This window comes from Anabrus simplex, chromosome 4 (assembly GCF_040414725.1).
Source record: "Anabrus simplex isolate iqAnaSimp1 chromosome 4, ASM4041472v1, whole genome shotgun sequence".
NCBI classification, from domain to species: Eukaryota; Metazoa; Arthropoda; class Insecta; order Orthoptera; family Tettigoniidae; genus Anabrus; species Anabrus simplex.
Genome location: NC_090268.1, coordinates 74,158,307 through 74,180,900, shown reverse-complemented (window position 1 = coordinate 74,180,900; position 22,594 = coordinate 74,158,307). Strand labels below are relative to the sequence as shown.

The following is a 22,594-nucleotide window of genomic DNA, read 5'->3' as shown; positions in this document are numbered from 1 at the left end:
CGTTTGTAGCTGTCACATAATTATCCGAAAAGTAATGCAGTGTGAAACAATCTTACCCAAATTTCACTCCCTTTCATCGTATCTTACTCAATCTGATCCATGAATAGAAGATATACGGTAAAATATCATAGGACCAGCCATTTAGACCGCTAAATACGGCGTCTTATGATACAATCCGTTTGTCGATATGACGTACTGTTTAGCACCAGTTAGTCTGTAAATGAAAGTCTGCAATATTGTAAACATTCATTTACTTTCGTGTATAGATCTATATATATTCATTGATGTCGATCTGTAGCGATCGAGGAAAGTTGTGTCTGCTATTGTAATCAGTACTCCCCACATCGACTTTGACTGGCGGTAGGAATGGTGTCCTTCTCAAACTCAACTGGCATTTGTAAGGAGGGCCTACCATTGTAATGAATAATTCCCTTCTCGATTTGACTTGCAGAAGGCAAGGAAACTTGCAGTTTTGTTCAAAACTCCCCTACCCGATTGTGTTTGGCTGTAGGCCAGGGTGCCCGCCATTATAAACAAATGTATCCACCAAAATATCACTGGCATTAGGCATTGTGGCCTGGCATTTTAATGGAAACTCACCAATTCGGTGTCACTGTCAGTAAGCTGGCTGGCAGTAGGAAAATTGGCCTGTCATTATAATGATAACATCACAACTCAATTTTAGAGTTTCAATAGGGAAGTTGCCTGCGATTGTAATAAAGACTCTTCTACTGTAATCTGTGTGGAAGTAGGAAAGGGGGCCTGCCATTGTAACAACAACTCCCTAATCGATTGTAGCCGCTCAGTAGGCAATGGGGCCTACCATTATAATGTAAACTTTCCAACTCGATTGTGAATGGCAGTAGGCAAGTTAGCCTGCCGTTATCATCACAACTCCACAACTCACATTTCACATTGAAAACAACACAACAATGCTGTTCCTTGGATAACGCTAAGAGACATGATTTCTTAAAATTCTTATTTACTGCATGTACAGTAATTTCGATATCCGTATACAATGTAGAATACTGAAGCGAAGCACGGGTACATTTGATAGTATTAATAATAATAATAATAGTAATAATAATAATAACCGAGCTCGATAGCTGCAGTCGCTTAAGTGCGGTCGCTATCCAGTATTCGGGAGATATTAGGTTCGAACCCCACTGTCGGCAGCCCTGAAAATGGTTTTCCGTGGTTCCCCATTTTCACATCAAGCAAATGCTGGGACTGTACCTTAATTAACCACGGCGCTTCTCTCCCACTCCTAGCCCTTCCTTGTCCCATCGTCGCCATAAGACCTATCTGTGTCGGTGCGACGTATAGCAACTAGCAAAAATAGTAATAATAATATTAATAATAATATTAATAATAATATTAATAATAATAATAATAACAATAATAACGATATTAAGCATTCGCCGAAGTGCCAGCACGATCGTCACTTTTGTGGATTTTAAGAAGGCGTATGACTCTGTGGACAGACAGACAGACAGACAGTATTTGATACTCTAGAAGAACTCAGAGTGGACAAGAAGACCAGAGCCCTTATCCAGCAGACCCTCACAAATACGACCTCTAAAGTGAAATTCCTTGGAGAAATCTCTGAGCCTTTTGAAATATGTACGGGCGTTCGTCAAGGTGAAGGCATCTCCCCTATTCTGTTTAACTTAGTTGTGGACAAAGTTATTAGAGAGTGGGAAAAGGATATCAAGGGTGTGAACATCGGAAATTTGGGAAGCAAGGTCAATGTGAAATGTTTAGCATTTGCTGATGATTTCGCAATCATTACTAAGACCAAGGATGAAACAAGGTATGCCATGCAGAGACTACACAATATAGCATCAAAGGCAGGCCTCCAGATATCCTACGAGAAAACCAAGTACATGGAAAATCTACGTCAAAATAGCAAAAGAACTCCTCTAGAGATGGAAAACGGCACAATTTCACAGGTGCCCTCCTTCAAATACCTTGGAGAAATTATACTACCATCAGGATTAGACAGTCGTGCCAATGTAGAAAGAAACACCAAACTACATAAGGCATACAGAATGACGTGGAATTACTACAACAAAAAAGTCATATCGCGTAATGCAAAATTACGACACTGCACGACACTATTCCATCCTTGCTGTTGACCCTGACCACGATGTCACTCAATGCTTCATAAAACTTGTCAACTTCATCCTCATATGCACCCTCACATGATGAATACACCGAGACAGTTCTCGTCCTAATTCCTCCAACTGCCAAATCTACCCACATCATTCGCTCATTTACTGTCGAACAGAAACTATGTCGCGTGCAATAGTATTCCTGATAAACAGCCCTACCCCATACTCTGCCCTTCCCTTTCTAACGCCCGTCAAGTACACTTTATAATCTCCTATCTCTTCCTCGTTATCTCCCCTTACCCGAATATCACTTATTCCTATGACATCTAGATGCATCCTCTTTGCTGACTCAGCCAGTTCTACTTTCTTTCTTCCATAAGCCCCATTAATATTGATAGCTCCCCATCGAATTCCATTTCGTTCGCCAAGTTGTGTCGAAGGAGTCCCTCGCCTGTCAAATGGGAGTGGGACTCTGTTACTCCCATAGGTCCGAGGCTTGCTAAAAATGTTCCGAGCTCGGTAAATTCGTGAAGCAGGATGCTACCCTACTTACACATAGTCCAAGTGAGGATCTCTCCTCTAACAGGTTATGGAGCACCGGTGGATTGTATGGTCATAGCCGCCCAAGCACAAGGAGGACCATGACTCAGAATATATTCGAGATGCCCACTGCCATTCCATAGCAAATGGTATCCCGACTCTCAGGACCACTTACTAGGCCACTCGGCCGTTGCTCATGCTTCAAGAATTAGGATGTGACTACAACAACAACAACAACAACAACAACAACAACAACAACAACAACAACAACAACAACAACAACAACAACAATAATAATAATAATAATAATAATAATAATAATAATAATAATAATAATAATAATAATAACCCAGTTAATTCGAGCAACCTAGTGGAATCTTGGGTAAACAATCTCAGCGGGAAACTGGATCGACGAGACAAAAAGAAACCTTTCCAAGAGAGTCTTCATAGTTAAAGAATCAGCGCTGTAAAGATATACACCGCCTTCATAACATCCCTTCTTAGTGCACAATAATTCATTGTGGCTGATAGATATAAAGAAGCATCTAACACATAAGAAATACAAAGTGAGATTTATCTTCGTGTAATGAGCAGTAACTAAAAAAAATTAAAAAATATATATTTGTTCAAACGAGAAGGCAGGCGGATAACCTTGTGGACTGGCTTCTCAGAATTAAGATGAACGTTACAATCAGTTGCCGATAAACAGAGTCCACTTGTAACAGCAAGTAGCAATGAACCCTGGAACATTTGCATACACGCTGTTGCTCACCATGAGACCTGTTCTTAGAGCGAGATCGATAAGGCGTTAATTGATATATCGCACGTCTGAGACACACCCAGCAGACGTGGCCAAATTAACATGTTCCGGAAATCATTAATTAGGGCTGGCTGTTCGTCCCACAAACCTGGAGGACACCTACAGATCAAGAGACTTGTGAACACAATTCCCTGAACTTGGTGCTTGAGGCACTGGAATTAGGGACAATGGTAAGACTGATTCTAACGAGGAACCACTGGCTGGATTGAAACAGAACGAATCGGAACGCTCCAAAGTGGGCGGCATCTTTTCGTTTCGTGATGAAGTGACCAGATCTATTCCGTTCTCGATAAATAAGACTATTATAATAATAAATGAATTTACTAATCACTGCCTAAGCAATACATAAGGTAGTTTTCGTGCAAAATGCAATATTAAAATGTCCTTACTTTCACGGTCCGTAATTGTAGACAAGATAAACTTTCAGGCTGTTGCCGTGTAAAGGAAACAACGTGAAATTCTTTACATTTCTCAGAGAACTTTGTCCGGTAAGGTTCTGTTATCTACGGTTCAATATTGTGTAATATGAAGTAATTTTTGCTCTAATGATACATGTGTTGCGGGTCGCTATTTCTCCCACTATATTATCACTTGGCGGTATGCGCAGGCGCAGTGACAATATTTTTTCTTCCGTGAATTGGCAACGCTGGCACGAATGTATGCAGATTGGTCTATAACACTGATATGCATCTCAATTTCTTTTCTGCTACAACATAAAATATTACTGATTCTTCTTAACTAAAGTGCCCAGAATCTATATCAGTATTCAGAATTTTTGTATCACATCAGTGTTTTGTTATTTTGAAAAGAATATCGATAAACATCAACATTGGGAAATTTCATCATTTAAAAAAATACCTGTAATTTAATAAAATAATATACCTGAAATAACTGATTTGGTATTGAGCGATGTAGAATCCAAGCCTGTATTCAGATTTTGTCTATCGTGTCCTGTTTTATGTAATTTTTAAAAAGGAACGAAAACCTTCAAAATTTGAACAATAATTTCAACAACGTCAAATTAGGTATATTATTTTTGAAACATATTTAAACATCGTAATATAAATTTCGTGTGTATAATATTAACTATACAACATTGAATTATGTCAATAAAAAGTACTTACAGCCATTCAGATGTTCAATTTGTCGGTCGAAATGTTGCACCGTTTTGTTGCCCTGCTGTGACTTGGAGATGTACTCCTTGTTACGCACCAGCAATAATTCGCTAACTTAGTTTCATTCCACTTGCCTTAGAATCTTAATTTCCATCGTTTTAATATCTTGGTGAAGTCTTTCACTCTGCTTCTCATTCATTGCACCAAGAATTTTGGGGGAAGTAGTCAATATGGGGCTGTGTCGAAAATGAAGTTGTACACTCATGTTACAACTTAGAGATTTTAAGTTTAACTAACATTTCCTCGGCAATTTCCTAGTGAATTTTTTTAGAGTTCCTGTTACCTGGGACGATTTCTGTCACGCTTTTAAATGAACGCCACGCAGATTTTTCTGTTTCATTCATTCATGACTAAAACTTTGCATCCCTCATTAGGTCGCGTATCTCTCCATCAAACACATCAGCTTTAATTGTTGCTTCGCTTTTTTCTCGAAAATTTCAGTTTTAAAGAAACAAAAGAATAACATATTTTCTGAACACTATCTGTTTACTGCGTTCGGTATACGACCCACGAAATGAATACACAATTAAGACTTATACCTACCAGTTTCAAGGAATGGCGTTCATACAAATGTAGGAATCAATTGAGTTTTATCAAGTGCTCTTGCAATATTAAGCAAGAAAAAATAATAATTATAGGATACTTTGTTCATAATTTTCAATCTCTGTTGTTTTATAAGATTCTAGTGATTCCATTATGTCTAAATTACCAACTTTAACGCAATAATAATAGTATAATTGATGTAAATATATTTATTTATTTATTTATTTATTTATTTATTTATTTATTTATTTATTTATTTATTTATTTATTTATTTATTTATTTATTTATTTCGATATTTAGACATGTTCATGAATTTCAAAAAAGGTTGTTTTAAACAATTGGACGTGATGAAACGAAACTAAACCCATAAGTTGTAACTGAAAAATATAAACAGTTTCTCTGTAGCAAAATGATTGCATATCAGTGTATGCGACAATTTAAAATAATAAATGCTATAAAAATTTTGGGCCTGGATTTTTTGAAAATGCAAATGCGCATACGTAAATGCACTTTTCGGGAGGTTTTCGTGTTATTGCGTATTCTAAACGTAACAGAATATTTCAGCATAATAGTTTGAATTAATGGAGGGTCTGGCTTCATGGATAAATGGTTAGCGTGCTGGCCGTCTTCGATTCCCGGCTGGGTCGGGGATTTTAATCGCGTCTGATTCATTCTTCTGTCCCGGGGACTGGTTGTTGGTGTTAGTCCCACCTTTTTCCTCTCCATATTCAGACAGCACACTACACTACCAACCGCCGCAGAAACACGCAATAGTAATTACACCCCTCCATACAGGGTTGCGTCAGGAAGGGCATCCGGCCGTAAAACAGAGTCAAATCCACATCTGCTGTGCAGTTCGAATCTGCGAGCCCATAGATGTGGGGAAATCGGTGGAAGAAGAAGAAGTAGTTTGAAATTAAGGAGAATTTCAATCATCTTCAACAAAGTCGGGTTTTTCTTGCTATTGGCTTTACGTCGCACCGACACAGATATGTCTTATGGCGACAATGGGGTAGGAAAGGCATATGAATGGGAAGGAAGTGGCCGTGGACTCCGTGGACTTAATTAAGGTACAGCCCCAGCATTTGCCTGGTGTGAAAATGGGAAACCACGGAAATCCATCTTCAGGGCTGCCGACAGTGGAGTTCGAACCCACTATCCCCCGATTACTGGATACTGGCCGCACTTAAGCGTCTGCAGCTATCGAGCTCGGTAAAGTCGGTTTTGCCTATATGTTGGGCATCCTTCAACAGCAAGAAAACCAGCCTATTTTCACCTCGAGTTGCATTTGTAATACAAGTACACAGCTTTGAAGAAAGGAAGGGGAGTAGGAATTTCCTGCATTCCTTTCGGCACGCCAGAATGTGCACCACTGAATGTGTTACTCTCTTCTTTAGTGCTCTACGTCCCACTATTAAGAGTCCATTTTCTGTGAAAACCCAAAGAAAACAGCAGCAGGAAATATTCATTGAACGAGTTGTCGGGTAATAGTGACTATTCTCAGATGATGTTGTGTACTCTCAAGTATATTTTTTACAGTTAGTTTTAAGTCGCGTCGACACAGGTAGGTCTTATGGCCACGATGGGAGAGAAAAGGGCTAGGAGTGGGAAGGAAACGACCGCAGCCTTAATTAAGGTACAGCCTCAGCATTTACCTGCTATGAAAATGAGAAACCACGGAAAAGCATCTTCAAGACTGCCGACAGTGGGTTTCGAATCCACTTTCTCCCGAACGCAGGCTGATAGCTTATAGCTGCGCCCCTTAACCGCACGGCCAGCTCACTCGGTAAATGTTTATTCAAACGAAGTCAAATGTGAAAAGAAATTTCAGCTGATACAACTTTCAAGGACGACAGCACATATTATTGAAAAGAAGGGGAAGAAGGACAACAACAAACAACAATAATTTATTACGCAGGTCAAACCTACATTTTCAGGCGACCTTTGTCACGTTTTAGTGTACCGCAACATTCCATGAAATAAATAAAATTATCCTATTCTGCAATAATTTGGGGCAAAATGTTGCTTAAATCAAAAAGTCACAGACGAATCAATTCTTAGAATAAAATTACACGATTTTAATTGCATATTTCTATAAATTTGTGTTTATAATTTCCGTATTTTAACATTGAAAGTGATTCTTAGATCTCACAGTATTGCAAAAACGTAAAGTTAAGCTACTTCACTTAATTGTGACTAAAGCATTCAAGGCAGAGAAATGGTTAAGGTGTCAAAACGCGTGTTTTGGGGAACATATGGAAAACCTATCTGGTCCAAATGTTATTCACGGAAAACCCGCAAAGAGGGCAGTGTTTAAAAATGAACTTGTTCCACAATCATTATTCGATGTTCATTTTAAATATTTCAATAAATAGATTGATCCTTTGTTAAAAAATGTACGTGGCAGATTTTTAAATTTCGCAAAACTAAGTTCTCCAGTTCGACTTGAAGGGTGTCATGTATGATGTGACAACAGCGTTACTAATGGTAGAGTTAATCAACCAATGAGTTTCCAGTTTGAGGTTAAGTGTGTCGAGCGTCATTATGCCGCCAACACGTAAACGTCCTTTTTATACGCTTTCCACTATGTTTTGGATATCTGGTATTGACTAAGACTTCAAGCCATTTTCTTGCTACTGTACCATCAAATGACGTCCCATTCATCAAGTGAATTACACATGATTTCATCATTATATTAGATTTTTAGTTATTCATGAACATTTTTACAATAACTGTAAAAAAATGTTATCTCACCTACAATCATTATCAAACACATTTTAAGATAATTTCAACCTGTTGTCTGACAAAAATAAAAGGTTTTGATAGTGACTGAAGATGCCTCACAGTAAGAGGCGAAACATGTCTCACATTTAAAAAAATGTTTTAACTTAAATGCCAACATCTTGTATTGTATTGAATAGGTGGAAATAAATATTAAATATTTTTCTATATACATTTTATGTACGGTTAGAAAAGTGAAAAAACTATAAGTGGTGAAATAGTGCTGAACCAGGACCTAGTGGTAGTTCGGATGAAGATGCCGTGATAGTAGAGCGATCAGCAAAGAAAATTGATAAAGATAATAGACCTTCAAACAATGTCAAAGTGCAGAATCAACGTAAACCTCATCAACAAGAATAACTAAAACGACGGGATTTCAAAGCTAGAATTACATCGTGTAAACAGTATATGGATACCAACTTCTTCTCGGCCAATCTCAATGAATTCTGTCATTTGTGTGAACGTATATGGTGGACGAATCAACTCCCAAAAGTGAAGTCTAATAGTGTCGACTGGAATTACCTACTTAAAATACGTTATGATCCCAGAGTATTGTGAACCATCGACGTTAATAGATATCATTGATGAGGTGTTCGAGAATCAAGCTAAATCGTTTGAAAAGAAAGACTTTGAAAAGAATGACTTTCTATGACGAGGTTCTGGACCATATCAAAAAATCAAATGTCGTATGGCTTTCAGTGCCGGGATATCCCAGGACGTTTATTATATTCGGGCTTGACTATTTCTGCACCAAAATTGCTTCAAAATGTACATGCAAATATGCACCAAAAATACACAGTTTTATTTCTTTGGACAAGCAACTGAACACTGAAAATGTTTTTTCACGAAATCTGGAAAGGGGAACCTACAGACCATGAAGGAGAAATAAACCACGAGATTGCTTAAAATGTACACAATATTTAATAAACGTTAATGGAAGGCGGATATCAATGTACGAGCATGTTATTTAACCTGTTTATAAGGTCCAGAGTCCGACTCGCTGGCTGAACGGTCAGCGTACTGGCTTTCGGTTCAGAGGGTCCCAGGTTCGATTCCCGGCCGGGTCGGGGATTTTAACCTTAATTGGTTAATTTCAATGACACGGGGGCTGGGTGTATGCGTCGTCTTCATCATCATTTCATCCTCATCACGAAGAGCAGGTCGCCTACAGGCGTCAAATAGAAAGACCTGCACCTGGCGAGCCGAACCCGTCCTAGGATATCCCGGCACTGAAAGCCATACGACATTTGATTTTTTGATATGGTCCAGAACCTCGTCATAAAAAGTAATTTATATTAAATTGTCCGGCTACGTGGCTAAAGGGTTAGCGTGCTGGCCTTTGGTCACAGGGATCCCGGGTTCGATTCCAGGCAGGGTTTGGAATTTTAACCATCACTGGTTCATTTCTTTGGCACGCGGGCGGGGTGTATGTGTCGTCGTCATCATCATTTCATCCTCATCATGACGCGCAGGTCTTCTATGGGCATCATATCGAAAGACCTGCCCCTGGCGAGCCGAACATGTCCTCGGACACTCCCGGCACTAAAAGTCATACGCCATTTATATATATTAAATTGCCAGTTGTTTACAAATCTGTCAAATCTTCCATTTCAGTGCCTCCTAGGTACACATCCTTCTTCGAGATCGGGAAAACACAATGTTTCTGATACAGGTGAAAGCCCCGCACAACGTTTAGTTTGCATGCGCTGTTTGTGGACAACATTTCCGAGGGAAAACGATGGGAAATTTAACTGTGGGTGGTATAAAGAGCATTTGTTTCTGAATAGGAAGATGTTTTATACAAGATAGGAGTTACATTTCACAAAAAGAAAATGTCATCGTCAGAACGCATAAAATGATTAGAGTAGACTTCACTTCTAACGGGCGTTTCCGAGGACGCTGAAGAAGGGCACATATATCTTTTTGAGATAAGGAACCCCGTACCGGAAATGTCTCAGTCGCTGGGGATAAACCAAATTTGATGTGGGATACTTATGCACGAGGGATTAAAAGAAAAACTAAATAATCTTTGTATGGAGATGTAATACCTTTATTTACCTGCACATGCCACGAAGACATGTACAACCGCTGTTCAAAATAGTGTTTCCCAGCTTCGACAACATCGCAGTAAGTTCTAGCGTATCCGGTCAAACAACTCTGGCGTCGGTTTAGCAATGTCATTTGCAGTCCTCACAAGTATCTCGCAGACAAGATTCTTCTCATAACTCCACAAGAAGATATCAAGTGGGATCACATCAGGCGGACGGGGTAGCACGCAGCAGGGTCTCATCTTTCTATCCACTTTTTCGGGAACGTCTGATTAAAGTGTTCTCGAAAATCAAGTGAAAAGTGGCTGGGGTTGCATCATGTTGAACCCACATTCGTGGAAAAACTTTCAACATACCAAAAACGGCGTTGGCATATAACATGCGACTGAGGCGTTTACGGATGGGGTGTTCCCTGTCTCAGATTGATACACGTGTCCTTCTCCAGCAGTCCTGAAAACCTGAATCAGGATCATGGAAACACCCTGTATTGTGAGCAGCGAATGAAAAACGTATCACTACACTGATCACTAAAGCTACTTCTTTTGAAATAATAGAAGAGGATAGGGAAAAATACCAAATATCTTAAACTTTTATTCCCCCTATGAGTGGGGGTGGTAGAATAACACCCATGGTATCCCCTGCCTGTCGTAAGAGACGATTAAAGTCTCTGCACTTGGGAGCGTGGATTAGTGACCAAGGGGCCCTTAGCTGAGTCCTGGCATCGCTTTCACTTACTTGTGACTGGCTCCTCACTTTCATCTATCCTATCCGACTTCCTTTGGTTAACTCTTGTTCTTTTCCGACCCCGGGTGTATTACAGCATTCGAGGCATAGGGAGTCTTCCGTTTTCACGCCCTTCGTGGCCCTTGTCTTTCTTCGGCTGATTACTTCATTTTCCGAAGTGCCGGATCCCTCCCGTTTTTCTCTCTGATAAGTGTTATATAGAGGATGGTTGCCTAGTTGCAGTTCCTCACCACCACACTTAAAATTTTATCTAAATTGATTTACTTAAGTAAAAAGAAGAAGTTGTTCTAAAGTAATTTTAGATAGCCTAGTAAGAAGCGAAAACTGTACTCTATTTCTGTGAAAACTGTATGGTATATTGCGAAATGGTCATTTTAACCCTGAATTACGTTCAATATATTGGTAAACTGTCTCAAAAAAGTCTTTACGTAGGTAAATATTCCTGGTGCTTCGTATATTTTGGCATAAAATCGACACCTAGGATCGCTTGAAACTTCGTCTTCCTTAGGATACATCCTGCAAACTGATTCTGAAGATAATAACGATCTAATAAGTGACTATTGAACATTCCTTCTTTGGACTCTCAGCTGTTATAACGTTTGCATTTCAGAGCGATTCTTCGTCAGGGGGTTCGCTCCACTCGGGTAAATATGTGAGGCGTATGTATTACAAACAATCCAAGTCTCTCATCTAAAGGTACAGATAAAACAATCATAACAGCAAGATGATGTTAGTACCATTTTCATTTCCGTTTTCTACCGAATAAAGAGTCGACTTCAAGTAGTTTAAAAAACCAGCTTCACCTTCTGAAGTGACTGATTTCGAAAGGGCATGAGTGAAAGATATTTCCATTCGAGGTTTAATATTTTAGTTTGACATTTATTCCCAATTAGATGATGCAGTAGCGCCATCAGGATGACACTGCAGAGTCCTGAGGGCGACGAGAAAGCTTTATGACGTGTGCGAGGATTAGAGAGCAATTCTAGGCGATGATGCTGCACTACTATAGGTCTTTCCTTTTTGAAATCTACATCAGTTTGACATAACAAAACTTTGTACGAATGCTGATAGTTGACGACAGGCCTGCCAAGGACGCTGGACACTACTGGAGGCTTGAGGCAAGCATTGGCAGTCAAGGTAAACTTTACACTGGGCCAGGGTGCTGAACACAAAGTTTCTACACTACAAGCAGAACAATACAACCTAGGATTACCTATAAATGAAAGTTCTTAGTCCAATTCGTATTTTACGTACATTTAAAAACAATATGTTCCTTCACATATAGGCCCGAAATAGATTTTACACAATAGGATTACGGAAAAACTCTGATAATAAATATATTCTTCCTTCCTTCCTTCCTTCCTTCCTTCCTTCCTTCCTTCCTTCCTTCCTTCCTTCCTTCTTTCCTTCCTTTCTTTTTTCTTTCTTAATCCGTTTAACCTCCAGGGTTGGTTTTTCCCTCGGTCTCAACGAGGGATCCCACCTCTACCGCCCCAGGGGCATTGTCCTGGAGCGTGAGACTGGGTCTGGCGTATACAACTGGGCAGGATGGTCAGTATCTCGCCCAGGCGACTTCACCTGCTATGCTTAATAGATGACTTGTGGAGGGGGGAGGGGTGTTGGAAGGGATAGGTAAGGAAGAGGGCAGGAATCGGCCACGGCCCTAAGTCAGGTACCATCCCGGCATTTGTCTGGAGGAGAAGTGGGAACCACGGAAAACCACTTCGGGGATGGTTGAGTTGGGAATCGAACTCCCCTTACTTGACCTCCCGAGGCTGAGAGGATCCCGTTCCAGTCCTCGCACCACTTTTCAAATTTCGTGGTGGAGCCGGGAATTGAACCCGACCCTCCGGGGGTGTCAGCTAATCACACTAACCACTCACCACAGAGGCGTACTATAATAAATGCATTTATTCCCGACATCTTCTATTATACAGTACTATTTTAAACTTCCCCCTTTGAATACTCGTCGCCCCCAGATCGCCCCCTGCTTATTTATTGCCGCCCCCCTGATAACCCAAATCTCCCACCCGGGGGCGATCACACCCAGGCTGGGGACCACTGTCCTAGCCTGATAACATGAAATATAACATCATTGATTTCTGAAAGTATGGTTTGCTGTCATTGTACTCGTAGTACGTACTATGACCACTCCGCAAATATTTGTCTTTGTTCCGCAACTGGGAGGCACTACCGACCAAAAGAACATAATGTACAACGCTGACAGGCCTGAGATTAGAAAAGGACACTTTGGACCGAGGGTGGTGGTTTGCGCCCATGTATTTTTAGGAGATCTTTAAAACTGAGTAAATTACGAAGGCCATTCCTCTAAATATATCTGTAATAAGCGTACAACAAATCTTATTCTTTATATTCTTATTTTATTTGCTGTTTGTGTAAATCGGGCTTTAAATATCAAATATTTAAATTAGCTATTTAAACACTGCCAGTCCAAAAATAAGCCTATGTGAAAAAATATATGGGTAAAATGTACCACGATAAGTCCATTTTGAAACGACGCATACCGACATGTGCTGTGGTTAATACAAGGAGAAATTAGATCTTCAGCTAAAGAGTAGTTTTAGCACATTTAACTATGCGCAGTTTTGCCAGGTCTACAAATAAAATATTAGTAGATTGTACGTAAAAAGTTCCGGAATTTTAATGAAAATTTCGGTAGTTTCTCGAGCAGTAGTTTCAGTAGTTTCTCGGATGTTTAGGAAAAATCATATTTTTTCTTTGACTCAATTTTCCTGCCCGAGTGGATTTTGGTGCAAATTAGGTTATTATCGTCACAATTAAGTGATTTTTATTTGTCATATAAATGGTTTTCCGTGGTTTCCCATTTTCACACCAGGCAAATGCTGGGGCTGTACCTTAATTAAGGCCACGGCCGCTTCCTTTCCAGTCCTAGCCCTTTCCTGTCCCATCGTCGCCATAAGACCTATCTGTGTCGGTGCGACGTAAAGCCAATAGGAAAAAAATGCATATTTTGGCTATTTTTTGGCATAAAGTCATATATTGAGCTATTTTCGCAGAAAATATCTCGGCGGTTTGGCGACAGATGCCTGTGAAAAGTCATCGTCAACTTTCCCAATGAGAACTAGTATTCTCGAAACGGATTTTCCGCATCACATCTGTAGTTAATGCAAATGGAATGCTCTCCATCTTCTATCAAGATTCCGCAGGAATTGTTTTCCAACAGTTTGTCAGAAAGTCTGGCATATATTACGTTGAACTTTGGAATTATATCGAGTGCGTTTACTCGTTCAGAAGCTGCTAGCTTAGAAATTCATGCAAGTATTGACATTGTGAGAAATGTTGAACTTTCAGCACAACAATCACATGGAATAGTTGGCGTCAGTGTAAAACGGAAACTTCAAAACGTGCTTAATCGAAGTGACGGTCTTCGCTGTGTGTAGCAAGATAAATGATGTTCTTACAGAAGAAGGTACCAGTACATTTCAAGATGAGTGCATACTCGACAGCAGTGATTTAATATTATTTAAATACACACCAATAACGTCCTGTGACGTAGAAAGGAGCTTCTTCTCTTATAAGAATGTGTTAAGTGATAATCGGAGGTCTTTCGCGCCTGATGCTTTGAAGATGAATCTTGTCATACACTTCATTACCGCCCGCGGAGAATAATGAAAAAGTTATGTGAGTTTGCACTATTTGCCCTGCCGCCCTACCATAATGTATCGAAAGACATCCACTTAATTCGTTTCGTGGTGCTCAGTTTAAACTTCAACGCATTTGAGTAATGTTAATGCAATCTGGATTTAAACGTTCCAAAAAAAATTTAAAAAATATATTGATTTCTAGTTTTTTCGTGTTTCAAACCAACATGTTTTGACTTTTCAGATGTATTCACAAATATTTGATGAGTGAATCGAGGACAAGACTATGAATAAACATGTAGGCCCTATATTCAGACAATTAATATAAGGTAAGAATAAAGAATTTACTTAACAAATATGCATATAAGGAATTTCCGTTTCGATTTATAAGTTATTTTAAAATGGCCATATTTAGATTAACCATTTTCGGGTCATATTTTGTCAATTTTACGTCATATTTCGTCACTTTTTAAGTCTTATTTCTCCCCGAGGTCATATTTGCTTGCTTATTTGGGCTATTTTTAGGTCTTAAACATCCGAGCCCTAGTTATAACAAAATATAGAATGCAATAGTCATGTGAAGTTATTATGAGAAAAATATACACTCACTGATACTCTCCAGCCATTCTGTGCTTTTTCTTCTCTTTCTCGCCACTTTTTCTGTAGACGTAGTTATTCATCAGGTGTAGAAATTGTGTACCAGTTTTGAAGTTGAAGCAGGAAGCAGATTTTATATTCTATTTTCAGATCGGGGATTTCCCTTCGAGTGATGCAGTCAAGCGCGAGTTTTGAGTTCAATACGAGGAGCGAGATTACGAAATTCGAGCCTAAAATTAATGCGGGGAAAACCCTGACGAGTGATGTTATCGATAAAACGTGAGGCAGTGAGACGAAGAAAGAGTTTTTCGTCACAAATATATTATATACTATTATTATTCATTTGACTTAACTTTGGATTAGAAGAAATTTCGGGAGATATTTTTTTTCGAGTTTCCTGGTGTGTTGCAAACAAAAATTGGGAGATCTCCTGAAATTTCCGGAGACCTGGCAACACTGCTATGCGATAATAAATACCTTAGGAATCCTCGACTGTATTCTCATTGTCTATCTTTCCTGACGTCATGTATGATGTTCCATTATTAAAAATAATCCTTTTGCTCTAAATATATCTGTAATAAGTGTACAGCACATCTTAATATTTTATTTGCTATTGTCCGACTCGTTGGCTGAATGGTCAAGGTACTGGACTTCGGTTCAGAGGGTCTCGGGTTCGATTCCCGGCCGGGTCGGGGATTTTAACCTTCATTGGTTAATTCCAGTGTCTCGGGGACTGTGTATTTGTGCTGTCCCCAACATCCCTGCAACTCGCACACCAAACATAACACTACCCTCCACCACAATAACACGCAGTTACCTACACATAGCAGACGCCGCCCACCCTCATCGGAGGGTCTGCCTCACAAGGGCTGCACCCGGTTAGAAACAGCCACACGAAATTAGTATTATTATTACTTGCTATTTGTGTAAATCGGACTTTAAATGTAAGTTAATTAAAATATTAAAATTTGCCGTCTAAAATCATTTAAACACTGCCAGTCCAAAAATAAGCTCAAGTGAAAAAAACATATGGACAAAATGTGCCACGCTTGGTCCAACATGAAACGACGCACACCTACATGTGCCAGGGTTAATACACTACACTGTGCGCCCAGTACAAAATATATTGTCGATATAAAATGGACTGGTTCTTTAAACCGGATAATCATGATTCTAAAATCCAGTTTGAAGCTTTTAAAATAACACAACGTATGTGACTAACCGCGCCATCCATAGCCAGCTTTATTTTCCTTCATTGGATAAATTACACCCTGCAGTTCCTGAGCTTTATCAGTAAATCAGCTGACCAAGAGGAAAGCCACGGCTGTCTTCAACGTGTGCAAAGTGCCCACCCTGATCTCCAAGAGCCACTTACTGCCGGAAGTAGCAGTTCAAGCCTAGTACATCCTGCCACTAACATCGGCCCGCATGTTGATAAGGAATATATTTCACACGCTCGTCTGACAAAAGACGATCTTCATGTTATTATGCTCAGCTTTACTTGATGCAATGCGTCTGTTTACGTATCACGAATGACGTGGTCCTAACTTCGTGCGCTAATTAATCCAATTCTAGAAATCATGAAAATTAAGTCGAAACACACACACACACACACACACACAAATGTCTGGGAGTCGGATTTGCACAAATATTTATATTTCCAGCTGAGGTTGAGATTCAGTCCTTCTAAACAGAATTAACCGTCCAGAAAGCTATAGTATCAGAATTACATCTAGCAGTTTTGAGACATCGTTTTCAAATAATTTTAATTTTGATCTAACAAGGGAACAGTATGCCATGGGAAGTGAGATTATCGTGAAACTTAAGCTGCGCGCTGTTTGTGGTTTGAAACGAACATCCGTGTAGTACTTTGAAGTATTCTGGGACACGAATTGTGAGGCTTCAAAATTTGCGTATTACTTTAATGAATTCATCCACGGTATGTTTAAGTATGAAATGGGCATGTTACGACGTGGAGAAGATTCCTTCTAAAGGTGCTGCTGATGTCAATATTATCTCTGTTTTTCCCATGCTGTTCTTTCACGACATTATTATTATTATTAAGGTAACTTAGGGAGATTCCGACATGAGGGAGAACTCGACACTTTTAAGCTTAGCGCCCCTGGTAACCACAGTACTCTACAGGTCGAACTAGTAACTACATGTATTGCAGCCGTAGGGTGTTGTGCTCATGGTGATCCCAGTAACAGACGATTATCACTATAAATACAAGACATCTGAATAGTTGAAGGTGAGTATGTAAGGGATATATGATGTAAATGTAACGTACTATAAGATAATGAGTAGGTTGTAGAACGAAATACGTAGACATGCGATATTTTTAAGGCAATGTTTGAGGTTAGGCGCACAAAGCACGTTTTGGAGAAGCGGCCATGTCATTTCCAAATCGCCAATCATTCAGCGTGGTAAGTGCTGCCACCTCTTGCCTGCCAATGTAACTCGGGGAGATGTCGACATGACAAGCGTGGGAGATCTCGACACTGTCATTTATCCGTACAATCCCGATATCCTCCAAGAAGACATTTTTGAATACGACCTTGTGCAAGACGAAAATGGTTCAAATCACGTACATGTTGGAGAAGATATTGCTGTCGAAACTAAGGCCAGTAGTCCTACATTATCACAGGAACATGAAGCCTCACCTGCATTTACACCTCCGAGTTGCCCAGTCCAGGAGTTATCTCCTGTTCCGATATTAAGACTCCTATCTGGAAAAGGAAGAGAGAGAAGAGTGCAAGAATCCGCCATGGTGACTTCTCAGGATTACCGACAAAAGTTAAGGAAGAGGAAACGCGTAAATGAACAGAATCCCTCAAATCTAAACAAAACAACGAGAACTCGGCGTGTTGGTAGTGGGGAAGCTTGTTCCTCAAGCAGTCTTAATTGCTCTGAGAATTACTGCGCAGTATGTGATGGCTATTTCTATGACGACAACCGAAATGAGGCATGGGTCCAGTGTAGTGGGGAATGCAGGAAATGGTTCCACGAGATGTGTGTAGAAAATGGAAACGACGAACAGTTTATATGTGCCCACTGTGTACAATAGCTGTGTAACTCTTCCGAGGTCCTACCTAGTGTCAGGTTCTCCCTAAGTGCGGGAGAAGTGGACATTTTTGCATCGTTTATTTATTTTCTAATTTACAATGATATGAAGTTTTATTTTTGGCCATAAATAATAGAAAACATACACTAACTGTCTGCAAATTCACCAGGTAAAAATTGAACTATTTTGCAAATAAAGCATTATCAAAATTACACGTTTTTGCTTAGCGTGTCGAGATATCCCTAAATTACTATATTATTATTATTATTATTATTATTATTATTATTATTATTATTATTATTATTATTATATTGCCTGTGGCTATTGGTAGCCGTGTGTGGTCCTTATCAGGCATACTCTCCGACTAGTGTGTGTGCCGTGCCGTCTGCCTTGTATGGGAAACTGCGTATTAGTGTGCTGAACGATGTTGTTCTGTACAGTGTGCGAGTTGCAAGAATGTCAGAAACAGCGCAAATCCATTCCCCAAGCCAAGAGAATTAACCATTTAACATTAAAATAACTTGAAGCGACCAGGAAACGAGCGCGGGGCTCTGACCACTCAGCTATACAGTCAGATATCCATAAGATTCCGCTCTAGAAGTAGTAATAATAGGATCCTCACAGCGACAAGAGGAGAAAAGGCTTCCAAGACCAAGTGGATCGCTTCAGTAAAATCAGACCTAGAGGAACTGAACATCCCATCAGAGACCACAGAAAACCGATCTCAGTACCGACAGGCCATCCTACAGGGAGTCTTCCCACTGTCCCTTACAGGCAAAAAGAGTACAGGGACAAATAGACCTAAGTGGCCGGATGGAAGGAAGCAGCCGTACAGCCAGAAAATGGAAGCATACCGGTCGAAGAAAACGCAGAACAACATACCTGAGAATTAAGGCAAGGCCCGTGGTCCCTAGTAGGCCAAACCAAACCGAAAAAATATACATCCTTCACTGAAATACAAATGAAAAATGATCGCCCGAATAGGCATTAATTATTACTGTATTCACTAAAAGATTTTGTTCTTTTGTGGGACGTGGTTAGATGCTTCTTCTTTATCTGTTTACCCTCCAGGGTCGCTTTTTCCCTCGGACTCAGCAAGGGATCCCATCTCTACCGCCTCAGGGCAGTGTCCTGGAGCTTCAGACTCTGGGTCGGGGATACAACTGAGGAGGATGACGAGTACCTCGCCCAGGCGGTCTGAACATGGGCCTTGTGGGGGGATGGATGTGGGGAAAATTGGAAGGGATAGACAAGGAAGAGGGACGGAAGCGGCCGTGGTCTTAAGTTAGGTACCATCCCGGCATTTGCCTGGAGGAGAACTGGGAAACCACGGAAAACCACTTCCAGGATGGCTCAGGTGGGATTCGAACCCACCTCTATTCAGTTGACCTCCCGAGGCTGAGTAGATCCCGTTCAAGCCCTCGTAGCACTTCTCAAATTTCGTGGCAGAACAGGGAATCGAACCCGGGCCTGCGGGGGTGGCAGCTAGTCACACAACCACTACACCACAAAGGCAGACTGCTACTTGTTACTCCTCTGATTACATAGTACACATATACATTTCTCATTCATACCGCAGATAATTTCACAAGTTTTGAAACACTGTACCCTCTGACCCTAAACACTACGAAACGCAACACTATACTGTATGAAATACAAAAGCCAAAGGTCCACGATGAGCTTTTTCTTTGTACGACAAAAGAGTTGATAATGTGATCGCCACTGTGGGTCGGACCTGGATCTCCTGCCCGCTTGGACAATCAATCAAAAGTGAGGTAATTCAGCTCTTATTTTCATTCACAAGAATAACATTCAGTATGCCGTTCTGTTTTCTTCTCTTCAAATCTGCAGTCTTGGTGCAATATTTGCATAGTTCTAAGGAGAAAAGCAAGCACGATTGAACATCAGTCTAATTGCGAGCATGTTGTATGCTTAACAGGTTTGAAACCGGTATTGAGGATTTAAACAAGGCTGCTGGGTGATGCTTATCAATGTAAATATTTTAATTTCCATATTAAATTAAGAGAAAACTGCCCTTACTGATAAGAAGGGAGGATGAAGCTGTTGTCTCTGTCCAGTCGATGAAGTGTCTTCGGTAAAACATTTTTTGGTACAAATTGGCCGCAGTGGCTTAATAAGTATGGTGTTAGCTTTCCAACTGGAAAGATCAAAATTCGGTACTCTGTATGATAGTCTGGCCCGATCCATTCTTGAGAAAATGTTTAAACATCTCTTCCTGGCAGAGTCTGTGATTTTTTGTGCAACTGTAGAGCTCCTGAGTTGGATGACAATCTAAATGTGCCCTCATTTTTGACTGGTCTCAGTATCTCTATTATTATTATTATTATTATTATTATTATTATTATTATTATTATTATTATTATTATGATTATTATTATTGTACCGGCCGGTACACCTCCGCGCCGCTAGTTCAAATATTGCGCCCGTTGAAACTCCTCTACAGGAGAAAGCCTGAACTTTAACAAACTGTATTAACTCAACAGTTTCTCCGAAGATAGCTCTGTGTGAAGTTTGATGTGTTTTTGTTTGTATTTGATCAAGAAGTGTGGACGTTCTCTACCAGATGTCTCTACTAAAAACTATGATTACGTACTCTGGTGCGGAGGAATGAACCTTCTGGAAGAAATTTAGTATTCATAAGTTTTGTTTTTACTATATTTTGTTCTGTTATCTTTGGGTTGGCAACATTAATCCTTTCTATCCGCCTGTTTTGAAATTATTCAATCCCAAATTCCTGTAATTTATGTCCAACCAATCATGTACGTCTTCTTGGACATAGATATGTTGCTCTAAGCTATCCAATAAAAGCGAAAGGGTGTGTCTACTCATTCCTGAAAGGTCTCGAATGTTCCACGAGGGTATATAAACTGCTGATTTTCTTGTCTCGGTGCCACTTCAGTAACATCTAACTTAGTGTGTGTGGAAATGTAGCAGGGGGTGGGAAGCGCCTCTTTCTTCAAGCAGCAGTTCTTCTACAAGGTAATGGCCTGTTAACATCTTCATTTCTTGCTAGCTCAGCAGTTTAACTCTCGGGGAGGGTTCGAAACCTTTAGTATGTAACCTACCTTTTTTTAAATGTAAATTCTTTTCTGTCTATGTCAAATCTATAAATTTCTTTTACTGTAAAGCGGAGATAGAGAGTGCTTTACCCTCTCAAACTCCCCTTCATTTGGAAATTGAGGTGACTACGTTTTCATAACCGTTTCTTCTCTGCCTTAAAATATTAAAGTTTTCTCATACGGGTCACCTCCTTAGCTTGGGATTAGCCCCTGTGTTTCGGCCTAGAGCCACTTAGGTTTTAAAAGTGTATTTAGGAGTGCAAGTTCACGCCTCCAATCCCTTCTGTACTTTGAGCCAGTAACTTAACCTGATGTTTAGTTTTCTTCATGCGAAGGCCCTGTAGGTTGGGTATTAAATACCCCTGTTTCTTTGTATGCCTTGATAGCAGTTTTGGATAAGAGTCTGTTATTGCCTTGATAGGCTTGAAAGATCGAGAGCGGGTCAGCTCTTTATGGTGTTGTGGTAAAGGTGCCTTAGAGAGGCTTGAGGTTAATAGCTGGGAGCAAGTGCTCCTTGTATTTAGGGGTTTTCTGCCCTTTAGCAATTGTGGTTGTGAGCAGAGAGCTCAGAAATTAAACTTGGGGCTCGAAGCCCGAATCTTGTAACGAACTGTAAATTGTTAATTTATTGATCTGCTACTTGGTACCTGTTATACTTTGTTATTGATTGATTTTGAAAAGAAAATATAACCTTTGTTAAAGTTTTAAATTAACTTTAATTTTGTAGTTTGAGACCTATTCCAGCCCGCACCTTCTTTCACCTCTAACTACCACGGAGATCTCCGTAACAATTATTATTATTATTATGATGTCCGACTCGTTGGCTGAACGGTCAGCGTACTGGTCTTCGGTTCAAAGGGTCCCGGGTTCGATTCCCGGCCGGGTCGGGGATTTTAACCTTAATTGGTTAATTCCGACGGCACGGGGGCTGGGTGTATGTATTGTCTTCATCATAACTTTATCCTCATCACGACGCGCAGGTCGCCTACCGGCGTCAAATAGAAAGACCTCCACCTGGCGAGCCGAACCCATCCTGGGATATCCCGGCACTAAAAGCCATACGACATTTCATTTCATTATTATTATTATTATAATTATTATTATTATTATTATTATTATTATTATTATTATTATTATTATTATTATTATTATTATTTCCGCCTCCGTAGCGCAACGGTTAGGGTTATTAGCTGCTGTCCTAGGGGGCCTGGGTTCGATTCCCGGTACTGCCAGAAATTTAAGAATGGCAGGAGGGCTGGTATGTGGTTGGAATGGCACATGCAGTTCACCTACATTGGGGGTGTGCCTTAAATGAGCAGTACCATCTAGGATCGAGGACATGCATTTACTTTATTATTATTATTATTATTATTATTATTATTATTATTATTATTTCCAGCAACATCGCTGAATGGTTAGCATGCTGGCCTTCCGTTCAAGGGGTCACGGGGTCGATTCCAGGTC

The 22,594-nt window shown here is 40.1% G+C and overlaps 1 protein-coding gene across 1 annotated transcript in view; it reads left to right on the top strand.

Moving 5' to 3' along the window:
* The window catches only part of Pal2 (Peptidyl-alpha-hydroxyglycine-alpha-amidating lyase 2), a 138,105-nt gene that overhangs the window by 80,321 nt on the left and 35,190 nt on the right, over positions 1-22,594 (top strand). The gene's annotated exons all lie outside the window — the stretch shown is intronic.